Source organism: Pinus tabuliformis, chromosome X (genome assembly GCF_031772625.1).
Source record: "Pinus tabuliformis cultivar Carrire ecotype Pingquan chromosome X, CPIR1, whole genome shotgun sequence".
Lineage (NCBI taxonomy): Eukaryota > Viridiplantae > Streptophyta > Pinopsida > Pinales > Pinaceae > Pinus > Pinus tabuliformis.
Window position 1 is genome coordinate 1,114,260,890 of NC_142308.1, and position 19,175 is coordinate 1,114,280,064.

A 19,175-nucleotide genomic window follows, 5' to 3' on the forward strand; every position below is an offset into this window, starting at 1 on the left:
CCATACAATTCTCTCTTGAGTCGGCACACATGTGACTCATGGTCAAAGGTCTCAAAATCTTCAGGCTACTCTATGTAAAACTCTTCCTTAATCATGCCATTAAGGAAGGTTGTATTTACATCCATCTGATGTATCTTCCAACCCATCTGCACTGATAGTGCCAATATAGATATGATCGATGAGTACCTTGCTATAGGAGCAAAGGTCTCATCATAGTCAATCCCCTCTACCTGTGAAAAGACACGAGCCATAAACCTAGCCTTATGCTTCTCCACACTACCATATGTAGTTTTATTTACCTTGTAAATCCATTGGGAGCTCACCACTAAATTTTCCTCCTGTCTCGGGACCACATCCAAAACACTGTTACGAACTATGGAGTCATACTCCTCCACCATGGCATCAACCCAAACTGGTTGCTGCACTGCCTCCTCAAAGGAAGATGGCTTTGTCTCAACACATATGCTCAAAAGAGCCATGTATCCATTGTACCTCTCAGGTGACCTCCTCTATCTACATTGAGATGTGGGTGCTCCCACATTATCTCGTGCATCATGCTATAACCTATCAGCCTCTCTGGTGTGCTTTCTCCCATCTCTGGAAGACTTTGCTTGAGTGGATGTCTCCACTCTTGGATCCTCTACATGTGGCTTCTCCACATCAATCTGAGGCTCCTCAACCTTATGAGCTAAAAGCTCCTCAACTTCATGTAGCTCAATCTCCCTCTCAAGGGAAACTCGCATGGCCTTCTCCTCATCAAATATGACATCCCTACTAACCACTATCATCCTGATGGTCAACAAGTACACCTGATAGTTGTGAGGTGTATCAGTGTACCCCACAAATATCCCCAACTTTGTTATCGACTCAAGCTTCTTCCGTGCATCTTTGGTCACATGGCAATACACTGATAACCCGAAAATCCTGAAGTGACCAACAAATGGTCTCTTACCGGAATAAGCCTCCTCTGGTGTCTTCATCCCAAGAATCTAATGCGGGCTATGATTATGCAAATAAACCATTGTGTTTCATGCCTCAGCCCACAAGTGTAGTGGTAGGCCCTGATCATGCAACATCGCCCATGTTACCCCTACAATGCTTATGTTCTTTCTCTCAGTCACCCCATTCTGCAGTGGGTTTTGGGGTGCTTCCAACTCCCATTTAATCCCTTCTGCTTCACAGAAGTTCTTAAACTCATTTGAGACATACTCACCACTGTTATCACTCCTCAGATTTTTAACCTTCTTGCCAAACTCTTTCTCAACCAATCCTTTAAATTCACAAAACTTTGTGAAAGTTTGATCCTTCTTCTATATGAAAAATATCCAACTTTTACAAGAAAAGTCATCAACAAATATAACATAATACCCGTGTTTGGTTGTGGATGTTTTCGAGAATGGTCCACACACATCTGAATGGAATCAGTCTAGAATCACCTCTGTTTAAATGCCTCTATCGTGAAAGGAAGCCTTGGTGTATTTTCCCAAAGTACACCCCTTGCATGTATTAATTTGCTTCATCTTACCTTTAGGAAGACCAATAGAGATCTATTGCATGATTTTCAAAGACCCATGATGCAAGTGGCCCAATCGCTTGTGCCACAACTTACCAACGTCTCGACTCTCCATCTTCTCTCCTTTCGTGCTCAAAGCAACACATTCCTCTACCTCTAGATTATAGAGATTCTTAACTCAAATCTCTATCTTCTTTACTTGACCCATGGCTATGTGTCAATGGAAGGCCTTTCCTTTCGAGAAGATCACATGATAGCCTCTATCCTCAAGCATGGCAATCGATACTAAGTTCATCTTCAACCTTGGCACATATATAACATCCCTCAAGATGAAAGGAGCACCCTGCTCCCTCTGAAAATTAATTGTGCCCAATCCAGTAGCACTATACCTCTCGTCATCATCCATCTCGATATGCATCTGGAGATCTTTCTCCTCCAGGTCACTAAATAACCCCTTTTCACCAATACGTGGAATGAAGCTCCATTGTCAAGGTATCGTACACTACCCATCATTGATGACACCATGCATGCAATGAGAGTAAAGTCCAATTCAAATTGAGATGCCAAAGCCTCACCTACCACTCCTCCCAAGGACTTCTTCTTGGAATTCTTGAGCAGAAAATTTGTAGCAAAATGGCCCAACTCATGACAATGAAAGCACTTAACTTTCGTCATATCTTTCTTCTTACCTACATGGTGAGAATCCAATTTGGAATGGGATGTCTTCCATTTCCCTTTCCTTTCCTTACCCATTAAGGAATAATTTTCCTCATCATTAGTGTTTTATGAGGAACCATCTCTGGTGTTCTTTCTTATCTCCTCCTGCATAAAATTTGACAACATTCATTCCCAATCTGGCAGCTTATCCCTCCCATTGAGAGAGTCCTGATAGCTATTCCAACTCTTGGGAAGGCCTAGGAGAGCTAGGCTCACCATATCATCCTCAGCAACAGATATTCCAACACTTCCAAGCTCACCACGACAGTGAGTGAACTTGGTCAAGTATTTTGGAATGGTCTTTCCTTTCTCCATCTTGATTTTTCAAAGTTTGTCTTTCAATGCCAACTTCCTATGGTCACTTACATTCTGGAATAGGCCTGTCAATGCTTTCCACATAGCATACAGAGTTTCCTTCCCAAGGAGATTCGATACAATTTGGTCTCGAACTCCCTCAAGGATTATTCGCCTCACCTTCGCCACACGCTTCTTCCATTCAGCTAGATTATGTGCATCCGATGTTGCTGGATTAGGAATGTCTTGATCAATGAATTCCTTCAATCCATTATCCTCCAGCACAACCTCCATTCTGTCCTTTCAAGATATATAATTCGAGTTGCCTTACAAGGCATACTCGAGTTGCAAACTGTAGAATGCCATCTATTGATCCTGAAGTATGTATTGCAAATTCAAATTTCACCTGTAACCCAAAACTCAAAACTTCAAAATCTCCTCTAGTATACTATCTTCAACTCTGACACCATGTAGATGTTCCTGTAGATTCACATCTCATGCAATGTACTAAAACACAAGACAAGAATCTACTCTACCCTTTAAACAATGAAAACCAAGAATCGATGAAAAAAATAATCGACAAGAGGAAGATAATCAAAGACACATAACACAATTGTTTCTATGGGGAAAGTCACTGCTCAAAACCTTTACTATCTATTGTATTAATCATAAATCTGAGTGATAATACAAATCATGTTCTCACAAGACCAATTACGCACAAGTATAATCAACTCTCTACCTCACAAGCCCACACTGACCAACACTTAGAAAATTTCTACTGCTTGTTGAACCCCTATTTCCTTGTGCAATTCCTGAGAGGAATATCCCATATTTAATTGGGAATTCATTCTTCCATAACTGTGTAATCTAAAACTATGTCCTCTTTTGATTGCATGCATGATCTGTACAACTCAGATCATTCTACAATTGATAGTACAATTTCCCTGCACTCTAATCTCAACTGGGTATTTCTTTGAACTAACATGCATGAGTTTCTCATGAGGGAATCTTCAGTTAGCTGGAGTAGCACTGAGGATGCACCAATGCACCAACTCACTACTAGACCTCTACTAGTTCCACAAACAATTAGAACTAGTTTAGATGTCTATAACTCAGTCAAATTGAGTTATCCAATTACAACTCAAATAAACTCATCCTGGACCCCTAAAATTTAGGGAGAACATAAACATGACTACATAAAGACTTCCAACTTGAAATTCGTACGCTAATTAAGTCAATTAAACTTAATTAACTATTTACAAGTTGCTATGAGAATAGAATTCGATTTTAATTCACAGTTTAATTCAAGGACAAATTAAACTGGAATTTCTTGTTGCCATTTCTCAACAATTTCATATTAATCCTCTTCAAGAGTGAAGACACTGAGTTACTCAAAAGAAGTTTCAAACACAATGCTCATATTTTAACATATTCTTTATTTTGTATAGGCAATTACATATAATATTTCATGAAAGTGCATCTTATATAACATTTATAATCAATAGAAGAGTACATCAGTGAGTTGGGAAATGAAATACAAATCACCCTTCCCTACAGAGGTGAGATGTTCAACCATATTGACTTTAGTTGTAATGTCAAGAGACTCTACGTCCTCATAGAGAATGTCAATCCTGCCTTACACACTGTAGTCTCGTCTAAATTTGAAAGTAGGTCCGCATCTCTTTTGTCATAAAAAATTCTTGTCAAATTTTATTTGTTTAGTATTCCTCCTCAGACTCAGACAAGGAAAACTAGCCTTAGAAATCATTGACATTGGATATTTTCTCAGTTTTGAGAGGAAAAAGAATTTGTTCATTTTTTGGTATAAGAAGAAATCAAATCTTTTAATAAATTAGCATAATTCCAAGTGTTAACATGATTCATACATTTAGGATTTAATTTTCAATTGGTAAATATATTCATCTTTAATGGCAAACTTAAGCATAATTCTCAAATTTTAGGTGGGAGCCCAATCAAATCTCAGCCTTTTCAGTACAAATGTTTGTTGGGAGCATTATTTTAAATGTTGGAATTGGAGAAATATCATTGGAAATCTGGATATTAGGACACAAAAACATCCACAAAAAATCATACCATGAAAAAAATTAAAAACACATTAAATTCATTTTTTTGTCTCACAAATATTAAAACACAATGTTATCTAAAATATAATGGATGTAAACTGATTTCTTTTATGTTGGTTTCACCCATGAGGGATTTGAATCTTGAATGTCATTGCTTACATAGTACTTTATAACATGGCAATTGTCAATTGAGTTCCCTCCATGGGTTGTAATGGATGCAAAATGATACATGGAATATTAAGTGCCAATATTTAATCCTCATAGTGGTTCATTAAAGAGTCAATGAACTTAATTCAAGTATTTGTTTTCCAAAAATGTAATAATGAAAGAGGACACCATAACATAATCCTATAACATGATGTTAAGAGATCTGCAATATCCATTTTTTATAAGTTTAGTCTTTTAATTTTTAAAAGGTTGAGATACTATGCATTCTTTTTTTGTTGATTTTAGTATATATCCCACTATCCAAAGTCATGCTAAAATATACATTGTCAAATATATACTTTATCTTTAGATTTGATAATAGATATTAGATTATGTAAATATTGGCATAAACTATATTAATTAATCTATTGTTTAGTTCTTCTTAATAACATTCAATACTTTTACTTTGTTGGTTACCTTATATGTTCCATATGATCTCCTTAGTCATATCTCATATATACAAATGCCATGGCATGTTGGAGTCAAGGATATTTGATTTCAGGGTTATGGAGATTTTATTGTGAGTGTTCCATGCAATTTAAAATCAAGATTTTGGATTCAATAAGTCATTTATGTGTGATAGTCATTTTATTTTTTTCCTTAGTATAAACATGTGAAATTTTTACATAATTGTGTTACTGAAGGGTACTTTTTTAATCAAATATTTGTTGGTGAAGGGTTAATTTATTATCAAAACATCACTGATGAAGGGAAAATATTTTAACATAACGTTCCTTTATGGGAAGGATAAAGACTCAAAATGTCAAAAAAAAATTGTTTGATGGGTAAAGAGGATTCCAAATTCCAACCTTGGTCTGCATCATGTCAAACACTCACTACACCCATTTTCCAACCCTTTTCTAGATGCTCATTTGAGTCGATAAATCAATGTATAGTTTCACTAGCATCTCAAGCTCTTATCCCCTTTACCATTTTGAGCTCATATGAGCAACTTTTGAAAAAAAATATTTTTGTCTTTGAATTGTACTATCAAACCCAAGGACCTGAATCCGTTTGGAGTGCAAATGTGGTTTGGACTCAGAAAAGGCATGGGATGGGAAAATTTGTAAACTTAAAATTTAATCAATTTTTTTCACCTAATTGGATGACTTAGTTCATATCTATATTTGTAAAATAAACAATTATAAATAACTAATTATATTGTAGATCATATTCAAGGTGTAAAAATTAAGATTTATAATTACATATTTTCTTAAGATATTGATTAATTAATCTTTGAATGTTTTTATAAATAGAAATAATTTTAATACTATATCAGGTTTAACATATATGCTACGTTATTCTATAGTTTTTTATTACAAATGAAGCCTTAAAATAAAATAGAATCTTATTCCCCATATCTTTAATTTTAGGTGCTACCCCTTTCCAAATTTAGAGAACATGTTGTTTTGAGCCTCACTTCTAGGGAGTTGTGCTTTCTAAGAATCACTTGAATCTCAATATATTTATTTGGTGCTATAACACTAGACTAATGAGATTTTATGCTTTATTTTTCTAATGATGACTACTTTCAACCCTTCCTCGCAATTATTATAAAAAAATTGTGTATAACAACACACAAAAAATTGACACTAAGAAATATAAATAAAACCTAAAGTAGCATAGATGGAAAACAAATGAGTCTCGCAATTGTTATAAAAAATTTGCATATAACAACACAAAAAAAATAAATAAATAAAAATAAATAAATAAATAAAAAATAAAATAAATAAATAATTAAAAAATAATTAAAAAATAAATAATTAAAAAATAAAAATAAACATAAAAAATAAAAAAATAAAAAATAAAAAACAAATATTAACACTCATGAATCTACATAAAATCTAAAGTGACAAGCATGAAAAAAAAACCATCAGCAAATTTCCACTTGATAGGAAAGAGAATTTTTAATCTTAAATAAAATAATTGTTTACCTTCTAAAGAGGGAAAAACAAAATTGTAGGTCAAAAAAAAACTATTTCCTTTAGAAATAGTAGAATACAAGAGAAACTAAAATTCTCAAGTTAGTCTTTCACTATGGAAACTTGACCAGATCCAAAAATAACTCTACGCGAGGAGGAGAGTGTCCTATAAGTACTGGGTGATCCAAAAGTCAACATAGGAAAATATACACATTGTCTGAAATATATTTGCAGCATAGAGTCTACAACATAGGGAACAAACCACATAAATATAATCAATAACTAGGTAGAGTGAAATGACTTAGAAACTACAACCTGGATGGGTTCCTTAGATCCCTCATATGGTTTCCCTGTTGAGGGGGGGACACCAAGGAGCTCTTTGATTCTCTCTATTCTTTGATCCAATTTCCTCAAATGTCAATGTAGGTACCAAAGGGAGTGGAGAATATTTGTTTGGTACTCATGTCTTTCAAGTAATGTGCAACCTAGAATAAATGTTATCTACCAATAAAGATCCACTCTTTACATGTATTAGTTAAAACAACCTCTCGTGTGACCTGTGTCTAGAATCCATGTGGCCTATTTGGTGAGGATCTCTATGTTATAGAGAGTATATCTCTGCATAGAAGCTTCTACTTTGGTACATGTGAGTTCATCCTGGATATTACATGGCGTGGGTTCATGGTACCATGATGAAAAGTCCTACAAGTAGTGGTGCATGCAGGTGTTTCCCCTGTGGGATTTCTCCTAGTAGTACAAGACACCCCTCCAAACTTGTGCCATCTAACAAGGCATGGGGAATGAGACAAAGGAATAGAAAAATCCATGAAAAGGTTGGGGAAGATAGAGAAAGCTAAAAGGACAGGGGAAGATCCATGTCAAGCAAGGGCTACCCCTAGTGAAACCATTGTTGCAAGTACCTTAAAAGAGGAAATGATGAAATGTCAATACAGGGTAAGGTGGATAAGAATGAAACCAAAACAATATAATGGCCACCAAAAGACAACAATAGGGAAACTTAGAGCTAGTATATGCTAAAACTGAAACTAGAGTTAGGAAAATCCAAATAACAATAGATAAATGTGGCACAATAGAGTCGATGGATGGTCCTAAGAAAAATTTCATAGTAGGATGGTCTTAAGCAAAATGTCATAGAAGGATGGTCTTAAGAAAAATGTAATAGTGAAAATATATGGTCCTATGTAAAATGTCACATTGACGATGTATGGTCCTAAGAAAATTTCGTTACAAGTTCATTATGAAATCACAGAAAATTCAAAGAGGTTTGTAATAAAAAAATAATAATAAAAAAAACCCTAAAGGCTAAAACCCACTCTCTAAAATAAAATGTTCCAAGTTTCTTACAGTAACAGAATGTTGTTTGGAATGTCACCTCCCCTTTCTCTATGTTCATCTTCACTTTAAAACACATCCTTCTTCACTTACTCTATTTCTTTTATAACTAGGTGGATCTTACCCCAAGTTTTTAAGCACGATTTCAAGCTCTGTGACAATTGTAGTGTTGATCTACGCCCTCACATTTTGGTTCAGACTGGCCCGATGACCCCTCTTGAGACTGCTAAGGGGGTGGGGGGGTGATCCCCTCCTCCTTTGCATTCTACCAATCCAACTGCTCATACATTCTTGAATCGCATCTCCTCGTTCGTTCTACCTCGGGAGTGTTGTTCAATATCCAAGTTAATTAAGAGGTTGGATCTAATTCCTGAGATAGAATTTCCTCCCACCATCCCTCATAAAGTATTTATCTCTTTTTCAATGGATTGGTTGGACAATTCACAGGACTCTGGCCCTCACCAAAAATCGTGCAAAAATGGATAGAGTGCAACTGGATTTTGAAAAGACAAGGGAAAATCTCAGTTTGTTTTTGTGGTAGAGGATATTTCACCTTTTAATTCGAATCCAAGGAAAATCATGACCTGATCTTCAGGAATGGACAATATTTCATGGATTCAAGTGGCCTATTTTAAATTGATGGACTATAGACTTCGATCCTAATATGAACATACCTAGTGTAGTTATGGTTTGGGTATGTCTTCCACATCTTCCTCTCTACTATTGGGGAGATGATTTAGTAAGAGAAATATGAAATTCAATTGGAAAATATATTGATTGAAGTGATCCAAAGGATAACTTTAATACATGCACAAGCATTTGTGTAGAATTCGATTTAGTTAGAGGTTTACCAAAAGCAGTGAATATAAAGGTAGATAGTTGGACTCATATTCAATAGCTCAACTATGAACATATTCTATTAAAATGTAATGTATGTCATGAATATGGTCATTTCACCAACAGATGCCCAAAACAATCAGCAGAGGAATCACAAGAGGGTCAAGAAGCACCCTAGGAAACCATTAAGTGAAAAAATTCCAGCAATGCCAACAAATACTCTAAATAATCAGCACATCCTCATTCAGGACCCTCTCCCTCTCTTCCCTTATATTCCAATGTCAACCCCTTACCTTAAGAAGGGATCTCACAACCCTCTTCCTCCAACTATTTTGGATTCTTATCTAATATACCTATTGATATAGATCTAAATGAACCCCCCTCCAACATTCCTAAGCATGAAGAAGAGAAATCCTTCGAAGAACCTCCTACTATGAATTATCCCCTTCCCCTCTTTGGTTATATGGATCAAAGAAATGCCTCATGCCACCCCAAATCAATTAATCCCTTTGTATTTTCTCTCTCCCTCATACAGCTTACCTCCCTCCTAACTAAAACGTCTTGTTCCCCCCCAAAATTCATTTGTTCCCTCCTTTGCATGGATTTTAATAAGAACCAAAGAAAAAAACGTTTTAGAACCACCAAAAGTGCTTCAAAAGAAAATTGGAAGGAAGACTAATAAAGAAGTCAGAGATGAAGCACTAGAAAAAGACATGGAAATGAGTTTTCAATAACCAATGGAGACATATCTGGACAAAGGGATAGTAATGAAGGAAATAAAGACATAGGAAGAGAAAGGTAAGGGCTTTGCCACCCTCTCACGAGGTAAATAATGAATCTAGTCTCCTAGAACTACAAAGGTCTTGGGCATGAAACCAAAACAAATGTAATCAAATATCTAATCAAATAAAAAAACCCTGTAGTTATACTTCTCCAAGATACCAAAATAAGTGAGGAGGAAATGTCAATAGTAATCAAGATGAATAGGAATTACAAAGAAGTAGAAATTAGTGCAAGAGGAGCATTAGGTGGTATATGCAGTGTATGGAACCAAACAATCATGGATATACAGAGACTTTACAAAGATCAAAATTGGATTAAGTTTGATCTTTATAATAAATAAAATGGGAAATATCTCACAGTGTACAACATGTATGCCTTTGCGCATTATAGAGATAAAGAACAATCTTGGATCCCATTAGCAATCAATCTAGAAGATGAAGGTAACTAGCATGCCATTCTAGGTGGAAATCTCAACCTTGTTATGAATACTGAAGAAAAATGAGGTGGGTCATTCCTTCTGGATCCAAGTAGAGACAAGCTCAAGGCAATAATGATGGATCACAAATTAGTGAATGTCAAGCCAAAAAATGGCACGTATATTTGGAGAAACAGGTGCACAGGCCTAGGAAATTTAAAAGAAATGTTGGATCTCTTATTAATCAACACTAGTCTCATTGTATGTGTTGGAACAACATCATCAAGAATTATCTCAACAACAACATTTGATCATAAAACCATTACTTTAATTCTGAGCAAAAGCATCAACGTAGGGCTTCTCCCCTTTCAATATAACCCTCTTTGGTCCACCAATGAATATGCCAAAAATTTGATAGATCTAGATTGGCACACCAAATTGAATGGCTCCCCAAGCTATATTTGGGAGAAAAAGTTGAAACTTGTTAAAACCGCATTAAAAATTTGGTAAAATTTCAGCTAAAGAAAGCTATCTTAGGAGAAGATAAACCTTCAAAAAGAATTGCCTAATGTGCAAGAAAGGTTGGAAAGTGAGGATGAAACAATAGAACTGCAAGCCAAAGAAGAACACATTTATTGGAAATACCAAATTAATATGAAAGGAGAGGAGAATTGACAAATTAAATGTAGAAGCCTATGGATTCAAGCTGGTGATAAGAACACAACCAAGAAAAATCCAGAAGGAATACAAATTTTGTTGATTTGATACTTGGAGAAGGAAACATATTCATTGAAGGGAAAGAAGTGGTCAAGGAAGAAGCACACCAATAGTTTAAATGGTTATTAGCGACAGATCTAGAGCCTACTATTGTAGTGGCTGCAACACCCTCCAAAATTTTGGCCTACATTCAATTTCGGAGCCTTGGGTTTTTCCTTGATGTTTGCAAAGACCCAGGCTCATCCCATGAGATCGTCTTGAGTCTTTGCACACTCCTCACTTGACCATTCAATAGACATCTTTTTGCATGTTGGTCATAATGTTATGCTTGCATCATGTTTTGGTCATGCACAAGGTCTTGTTTCATGTGTACACGATGTATTCGATATGTAAACATCCGTCACACTCACACACAAAGTTGTATGCACTATCACGCAAGCGTCATTGTAGTCATTCAACGATCTATCACAAGTGTCTCGCTTGTCGCTCGTACCATCGGTCAATCACACTGAGTGTATGTTGTCTTGATCGTTTGAGGAGTTTTGTCGTCAAGTCATGTTGAGTGTGTGTTCGCAAGGTCATGCATGTATGAAGTCATTCATTCACACACTTTGTCATTTTGTTGAAGCTCTGTCGATCAGACCATCCTCCAACAGTCAAGCATCTATTGAGCTGCATTCCACAGTTTCAGCTCTCAGTGATTATGCACTACTAATAGGATTGTGCAGATCTTGAGGTTGCCTCCCAGGTAGTCTTCACTGTGCAATCCTAGAATTGACTCAACTGTTTTTCACCTAGAACAGTGCAAAAGTTTCTCAACAAGCCATTTCAATCTGATATTCCTGCAAGCAAATCAAGCAAGCCTCCAATCAATCAACCAAAGATTTTGACCGAGGAGTGACCCCGCGACTCACTCCCCTAAAATATTGTGCAAAAGCTGTCAAGTATGCCCATCAGCTGGCTAATGAAACTGCACAGACATCCCAAACAAACATCCAGTGTTCATCACTATCTCCCTAAAACAATTGCATAGTTTTTCCAGCCGGTCACCTAGTGAGTCGACCTACTGCTCACCCAACATCCCGCTCAGCTCAGAAACTATGATGGGATGTTCAGCAGGCTAGCCTCCCAGTAATTGTGCATTTTTTGCTAGCAGCACTCTCGTAGCCCATTGCCAACTCCCTGAAAAAAAATGCGCATTTTTTCCTGGCAAGTGATCCAGGTGGATTTTGGTGGCCACCCACCAATTCCACTTGGACCCCAACCATTGTTTCTTTCAGTTTTTCAGGTTTCCTTAATTGTAGCACATTTTACTATTTTTAGCATCTGGAGTCGTTTTGAGGCCCTAAACAATGTTTTTTGGGCATCAGACTACCAGCGATTTAGTACCTACAATTGTCTTTTTCTTCGTAGTCCTTGGAGAGATCTTTCCAACGAGGTGTCATGTGTGTCAAATGGAGATAATATGACAAAGTCACGACCCCAGGAAGTTGGTTGTCCAACTAACCCCAATGGGGCCCATAAACTCTTGGTGTTACATATCCTCGGGTTAGGGTTTTGGTTGTTTAGGGTTTGCTCTTATTGTTCAATAATAAAAAAGGCCCTTGAGCCTCATTGTAACTCAGTTCAAAGGCATGTAGCCACTACATCTCTTCTCAGAGATAAGCTACCATCGCCCGAGCTAGTTTATTTCCATTTCTATTTGTAAGCATATTTCAGTACTTTACATCAATGAAATGAAGTGTTATTTCTATTGCATCTCTGTATTTATGGTCATATTTTTAATTTGTCACATTCCTATTTAAATATGGATCAGTGGTATTGGAGCGGTCTACTCTTTCTCTATTTTTCTTTGCATTTCCCCAACGAGGTCGGGATATAAAGAGTTAGGGCTTGAAATGGTCGAACCTTTGCAAGACCAGCCTTGCAAATCCCGATGGCCTCCCATTGCGGATGAAAAGAAAGACGAGGGGGTAGGAGATCCTATCAAAATCTTGCTCGAAGAGGCCCTCGAGTGACAAAGGAACGCGATGATGGACAACTTTGCCTAGGTCCTTCAATGGCTACCTAGGAGCGACACATCTACTTCCAATAGCTATTCTAGAAGCGCCAGACCCTTTAAGGTACAATTTAACTTTGGCATTCCAATATTTGAGGGTCAAATAGATGCAGACGCTGTAGATAAATGGTTAAATATGCTAGAAGGGTATTTTTTTGTTCATGGTTTTTCCAGCTGGGAAAATATTACTTTCGCTCTTCTCAAAGCCGCCCCCCATGTCAAGGACTGGTTGGAAACCTACTGTGAGTAGAAGCATGAAAGTATGACCTCACTGTTCTCAGTTGCACCCACTTGGAATTCATTCTGTAATGCCATCAAGGAGCAGTACTACCCAGCGGAAGCTATGAGGATCAATACATAAAGTAGACCATGCTGTGATAGGGAAGGGACCAAGACGTGCCAGAGTTTACCAATATTTTTCATACCCTTCGCACAAAGTTGGGTATCAAGGATTCTAACCAGTATTTGGTACTCAAATACCGCAGCTACCTACACAGGTACATCCAGGACGAGATGGAGTTCCTAGGTATCTCCTCACTCACCACGTCGTACCGATACGCTATCAAGATCGAGCAGAAGTTTAAACAAAAGAAGCAAGACTTTGGATCTGTGAATCCGAAGCAAGGGAAAGGTGCCCCTAAACTGCAGAACAAAGGACAAAGCCAAGGTGGGGTGGCTTAGGACAACCCGCCAAAGCCGCAAGCAAAGAACAACACCGTGAAGCCGAAGAAGGACATGGGAAAGTGGTGTGAGTTCCACAAGAGCTCCACTCACAACGCAAGTGACTTTCGGGCCAAGTAGTCACTGGTGACCGAACTAAAGTCTGTGGAATTAGATGCATGTTCCAACTTTGAGTCAGAACCTGACAAGGGGAATGACAGAGGGAAGCAGATATCGATGGAGATCCCAACGTCACTGTTCCCACCACAAAGATCCTGAAGGAGGAACCCAAAGATCCAGAGGAGGAGGAGCGCCTCTTACACTCCCAGATGTGGGTAAAGGGTTCCCCACTATAGTTCATTATCGACAGCAGGAGCCAAAAGAACCTCATTTTGGTAAAGGTCATGAAGCGACTGGGCTTACTGACCACCGCACATCCACAACTGTACACCATCGGGTGGCTTCACCAAGGATGGGATCTTCGCGTGAGCCAGCAATGTCACCTTCCATACAACATCAAGCCCTTCACAGATGAGGTATTATGTGACGTTGCTCCTCTTGATGTTTGTGATGGATTATTAGGCCAACCATACTTGTGGAAGTGACATGTTGTTTATGAGTCAAGGCCTCGTGCTATTAGTTTTACTTTGGGAAAGAAGTTGTACAAGATACTGGAGGTATCACCACCTACCGCCATCTCTTTGGTTACTGCAAAACAATGCAGTAAGCTCATTTCCAAATCCAGGAAATTTGTTTTCTCGATGATACTCCCTCAACGAAAGAAGAAGGTGGTGGCCAGGACCTGCAGACAGGGCCCCTTTACACAACAACAACAGATGGACAAGGTCATGGAGGAGTACGAGGACATCTTCACCTCCCCTACAAGGGTGCCTCTGCACTGTCAGGTCAAGCACTCCATCGATCTGACCCAAGGTGTACCACTTCCCAATGGACCAATCTATCAAGGCTCTGTTCTAGAGAATGACAAAATCAAGAGGAAAATTCAGGAACTACTGCAAAAAGGTTACATCCAACTGAATTCATCGCCCTGTGGGAGCTCGATCATGTTGTTACAGAAGAAGGATGGGACTTGGAGACTCTGTATTGACTATCGGGTGCTGAACAAGATCACTGTCCAGAATAGGTACCCAATCCCACAAATTGATGACCTTCTGGACCAACTGAATGGGGAAAAATATTTTAGCAAGATTGACTTGAAGTCAGGATATCACAAGGTACCAATCAAACCCTTCGATGTGTAGAAGATTTCATTCAAAGCCAAGGAGGGCCTTTTCGAATGGTTGGTTATGCCTTTCGGGTTGACGAATGCTCTTGCAACCTTCATGGGGCTGATGTATGACATCTTGCATCCATTCACCAACTCATTTGTAGTGGTATACTTGGATGATATCCTCATCTTCATCCAGAGTTGGGAAGAGCACCTCTATCACATCCGATAGGTTCTCCAAACACTACAACAACACAAGCTATTTGCCAATTTGGAGAAATGTACTTTTGGCATGACCCAATTTTAGTATTTGGGATATATTATTGATGAACAAGGGGTTCATGTGGATCTAGCCAAGATCCAAGTCATTCGAGATTGGACAAATCCAACCACTCTGACAGAGCTCCGTAGATTTCTAGGTCTTGCCAATTTCTACCGTAGGTTCGTGATGGGATTCTCTCATATCACTTGGCCCTAGAGTCAAGTCACTAAGGGAGGAGCGAAAGAAAAAATATTTTGGTCTGAATCTCAACAGAAAGTATTCACAGAGTTGAAAAATCGCCTCTGCTTGGCACCAGTGCTCGCATTACTAGACTTGCAACAACCATTTGAGATCGAGACAGATGCCTATGACTATGCTATTGGGGTAGTCCTTACTCAACACAGGCATCCAGTGGCATATCATAGTGAGACACTTTCAGACACAGTCTGGAAGTATCCCACTTATGACAAAGAGATGTATTCCATTGTATAGGCCTATTGACAATGGAAGCATTACATTTTGGGGAAGGAAAAAGTCATCCACACAAACCACCAGCCCCTATAGCTCATACAGATGCAAGAGAAGTTGAAGAATGATTGCCATCAGAAGTGATCCACATACCTGCAACAATTCCATTCGAATATCAAGTATAAGAAGGGCAGCACTAATAATGTTGCAGATTGCCTCAACTAACCACCACGCTCAACTCTTGTGGGCACGAGACTTCTGATTGGTGACTTCTCTACAAAATCAACGTAGAATTCAGCCACACATACCAGACGCTCTTGGAGGGTCAACATGTTCCATATTTTCACCTCCAGGATGCCCTGTTATGCCACCTGGGTCACCTTTGTGTTCCTTCAAGCAAGCGTGCCAAGATGATTTGGGAAGTGCACTATAGTCATGCTACTGGGCATTTTGGAGTCGAGAAAATGGTGGTAGTACTACAGAATTATTTCTATTGGCCTAATCTTTGACATGATGTTGGGAAGTACATCAGATCCTGCACTGCCTGCGCCATTGCCAAACCAACCATCAAGAAGCAAGGCCTCTATACTCTGTTGCCTACCCCTAGTCGACCTTGGGAATCCATCTCCATGGATTACATGTCGGGCCTTCCTTCTACTAAGCATGGCAATGACTGTGTTTTTGTGGTCGTCGACAGATTCTCGAAGATGGCCATTATGGCGACCTGCAAGAAAAATATCACAACAGAAGCCACTGCTAAACTTTTCTTTGAACGCGTGTGGGTACAATTTGAGATCCCATAATATATCATCTCAAATCGGGACAATAGGCTCCTTAGTGCATTTTAGTCCAGTCTCTGGTTGATGCTGGACACCAAGCTCACTAAGTCCACAGCTTTCCATCCCCAAACTGATGGCCAGACAAAGGTCGTCAACAAGATGATCATACACATTTTTTGCATGTACAACTCAAAGCATCCATGCACATAGGATGAGAACCTCCCCTATGTCCAGCACAACTATAATCGGGCTCTCCACAACTCAACTGGCCACAACCCCTTTCAGGTGGGCTTGGTATTCCATCCACTATATCCCATTAATGTGACCATGCCATTTACAGCTACTTAGGAAGATTCGGCTCATGTCCAGTTTGAAACCGACAAGGCAAAAAAATTCATTGAGCACATCCAACATATTCACCAGCAGGTACACGAAATTCTAGAGAAATCAAATGCCAAGTACAAGTAACGACATGATCAACATCGGGTGCCACACAAGTTTTAGGTGGGCGACAAATTCTGGTTGCATTTGCAAAAGGAACACCTTACTGGAGCCTATCGGAAACTTAGAACACTCTAATATGGTCCTTACACCATTACAAAGGCTATTGGAGACAACGCATTTGAGCTCAGCATTCCCCCATTCTTTGGCCTGCACCCAGTGTTCAATGTGGACCTCCTTCGACCATACTTCCCACCATTGCTAGACACATCAGACATTGCAGAACAACTCACACCTATAGAGTTAAATCCGGATTGCATGGAACAAGCCACAACTAATTGAATCATGGACACATAGATCAATCAAACTCACTAGCAGAAGATCCAACTGTGTCAAGTTTTCAAAGCAAGCCAACTCCTTCACCAGGGAAAGTGGCTCATCAGGGACTAAGTCCAGCAGAAGTTTTCCCATCCCATGGAGGAACTCAACGCAACAGGGACAATTGCTTCCTAAGGGGGGAGGAATGATCCAAGTGGATTTTGGTGGCCACCCGCCAATTCCACTTGGACCCCCACCATTGTTTCTTTCAGCTTTCCAGTTTCCTTAATTGTAGCACGGTTTACTATTTTTATCAGTTTTTTGTGTCCCAAACTTCTAGAGCTATTTTGAGGCCCTAAACGACGTTTTTTTGGCATCGGACTACCAATGATTTTCTGACTAACATTGTCTTTTCCATCGTAGTCCTCGGAGAGATCTTTCCAACAAGTATCATGTGTGTTAAACAGAGATAATATGACCAAGTTGCGACCCTAGGAAGTTGGCTGTCCAACTAACCCCAACTGGGCCCATAAACTCTTGGTGTTACATCTCCTCGGGTTAGGGTTTTGGTTGTTTAGGGTTTTCTCTTATTTTTCAATAATAAAAAGGGCCCTTGAGCCTCATTGTAACTCAGTTTAGAGGCATGTAGCCACCACATCTCTTCTGAAAGATAAGCTACCATCGCCCGAGCTAGTTTATCTCCATTTCTATTTGTAAGCATCTTTCAGTACTTTACATCAATGAAATGAAATGTTATTTATGTTGCATCTCTGTATTTATGGTCATATCTGTAATTTTTTGTGTTCCTATTTAAATCTGGATCAGCAAGCCTCCTATAGCCCACTGCCAGCTCCCCGAAGGAATTGCGCAGTTTTTTCTGCCAAGCCCCTTTGTTGCCTGCACTGCTTCCCTCCAAAAATTATGTAGATCTAGCCACCAGCCGAGCAAGATCCCGTGAACAGTCACTGCTGATCCGAATTTTCCATCTCAGCCTCCCAGTGACTTCTACACAATTTTCACTGGTAGTTCCTGGAGCCCGCATCCCAGCTTGAAATCTGCTATGCTCAGTTTCATAGCCTTGTCCTCTCTTCGAGTCACCTACATTTGAAAGTGAATGATAATGCATCATGGTAGAATAAGAGGTTTATGAATTGTATGTCATCTCGTCATTGTTATAGCTCCAAATCTCACTCTTATGGTTTGTGATGCTGCACTCACGGCCCAGGGCAACCCCTCCTTCCAGACCTGGTCCAAATTTTTTTAAAAACAATGTTTTATCCCTTATACGTGACATTTCCCTGAGTTAAACGCGTGTATACGCGGGTAGGCATATACCCAACCCGCGTATATGTATTAAAACACTTAAAAAAATATAAAACTCCTTAATTTCGGGTGGAGATCGCGGGTTTTACCTGCTGATCACCTGTTAGTGCCTGTGGCCCAACTGTTCCCAACCAACTCCCAACTAAAAAACTACTTTGGGAGAAGTATAAAAAGGCTTCAATGGGAAGGCCTAAGGGAGGAGAGAAGAGAGAGAAAGGTTATTATGCTGAGATTTCCCTGACCATGTCTAAAGATCCTTGTGCCTCCTGCACTTCCCCCATTTTTACAGGAAACCCTTGTTTCCTTGTGTGTTGATGTCCATCTACTACTTGTGATATCATGGAGCAAGTCATGGAAGGAGTTTGTTAAAGGCTTGAGACTGGACGAATCTGGAGGAAGGCTTCGCTTGGAGCCTGCCAAAGGACGACTCAGGTAAAATTTTTCTTTTCTGCACTTTATTCGTCTATAATAAAAGAAACACATGTCTTTGTTCATGATATAAATCTTCTTCATGTTTGTGATATTCATGTTAGAATTCATATGTGAATGGTTGTTTAAATTTCATAACTAACTACCTTTCTTTATAATATGAAGATGGTTTCTTTATAAGGTTTAGTCCATATACTGTTGTACTTTCTTGAATTGGTTGTTTTGCAGGTCAAAGGAGCAAAAGGAACTCCAAGAAGGGTTTGGACCTTGGAAGGACCTTCTCAAACGTAGGACCTCAGGTACGCCCCTTATCATAGAATTTGCTTATGCTAGCATAATGGCTGTGTGGAATGTGTGTTTCTCTGT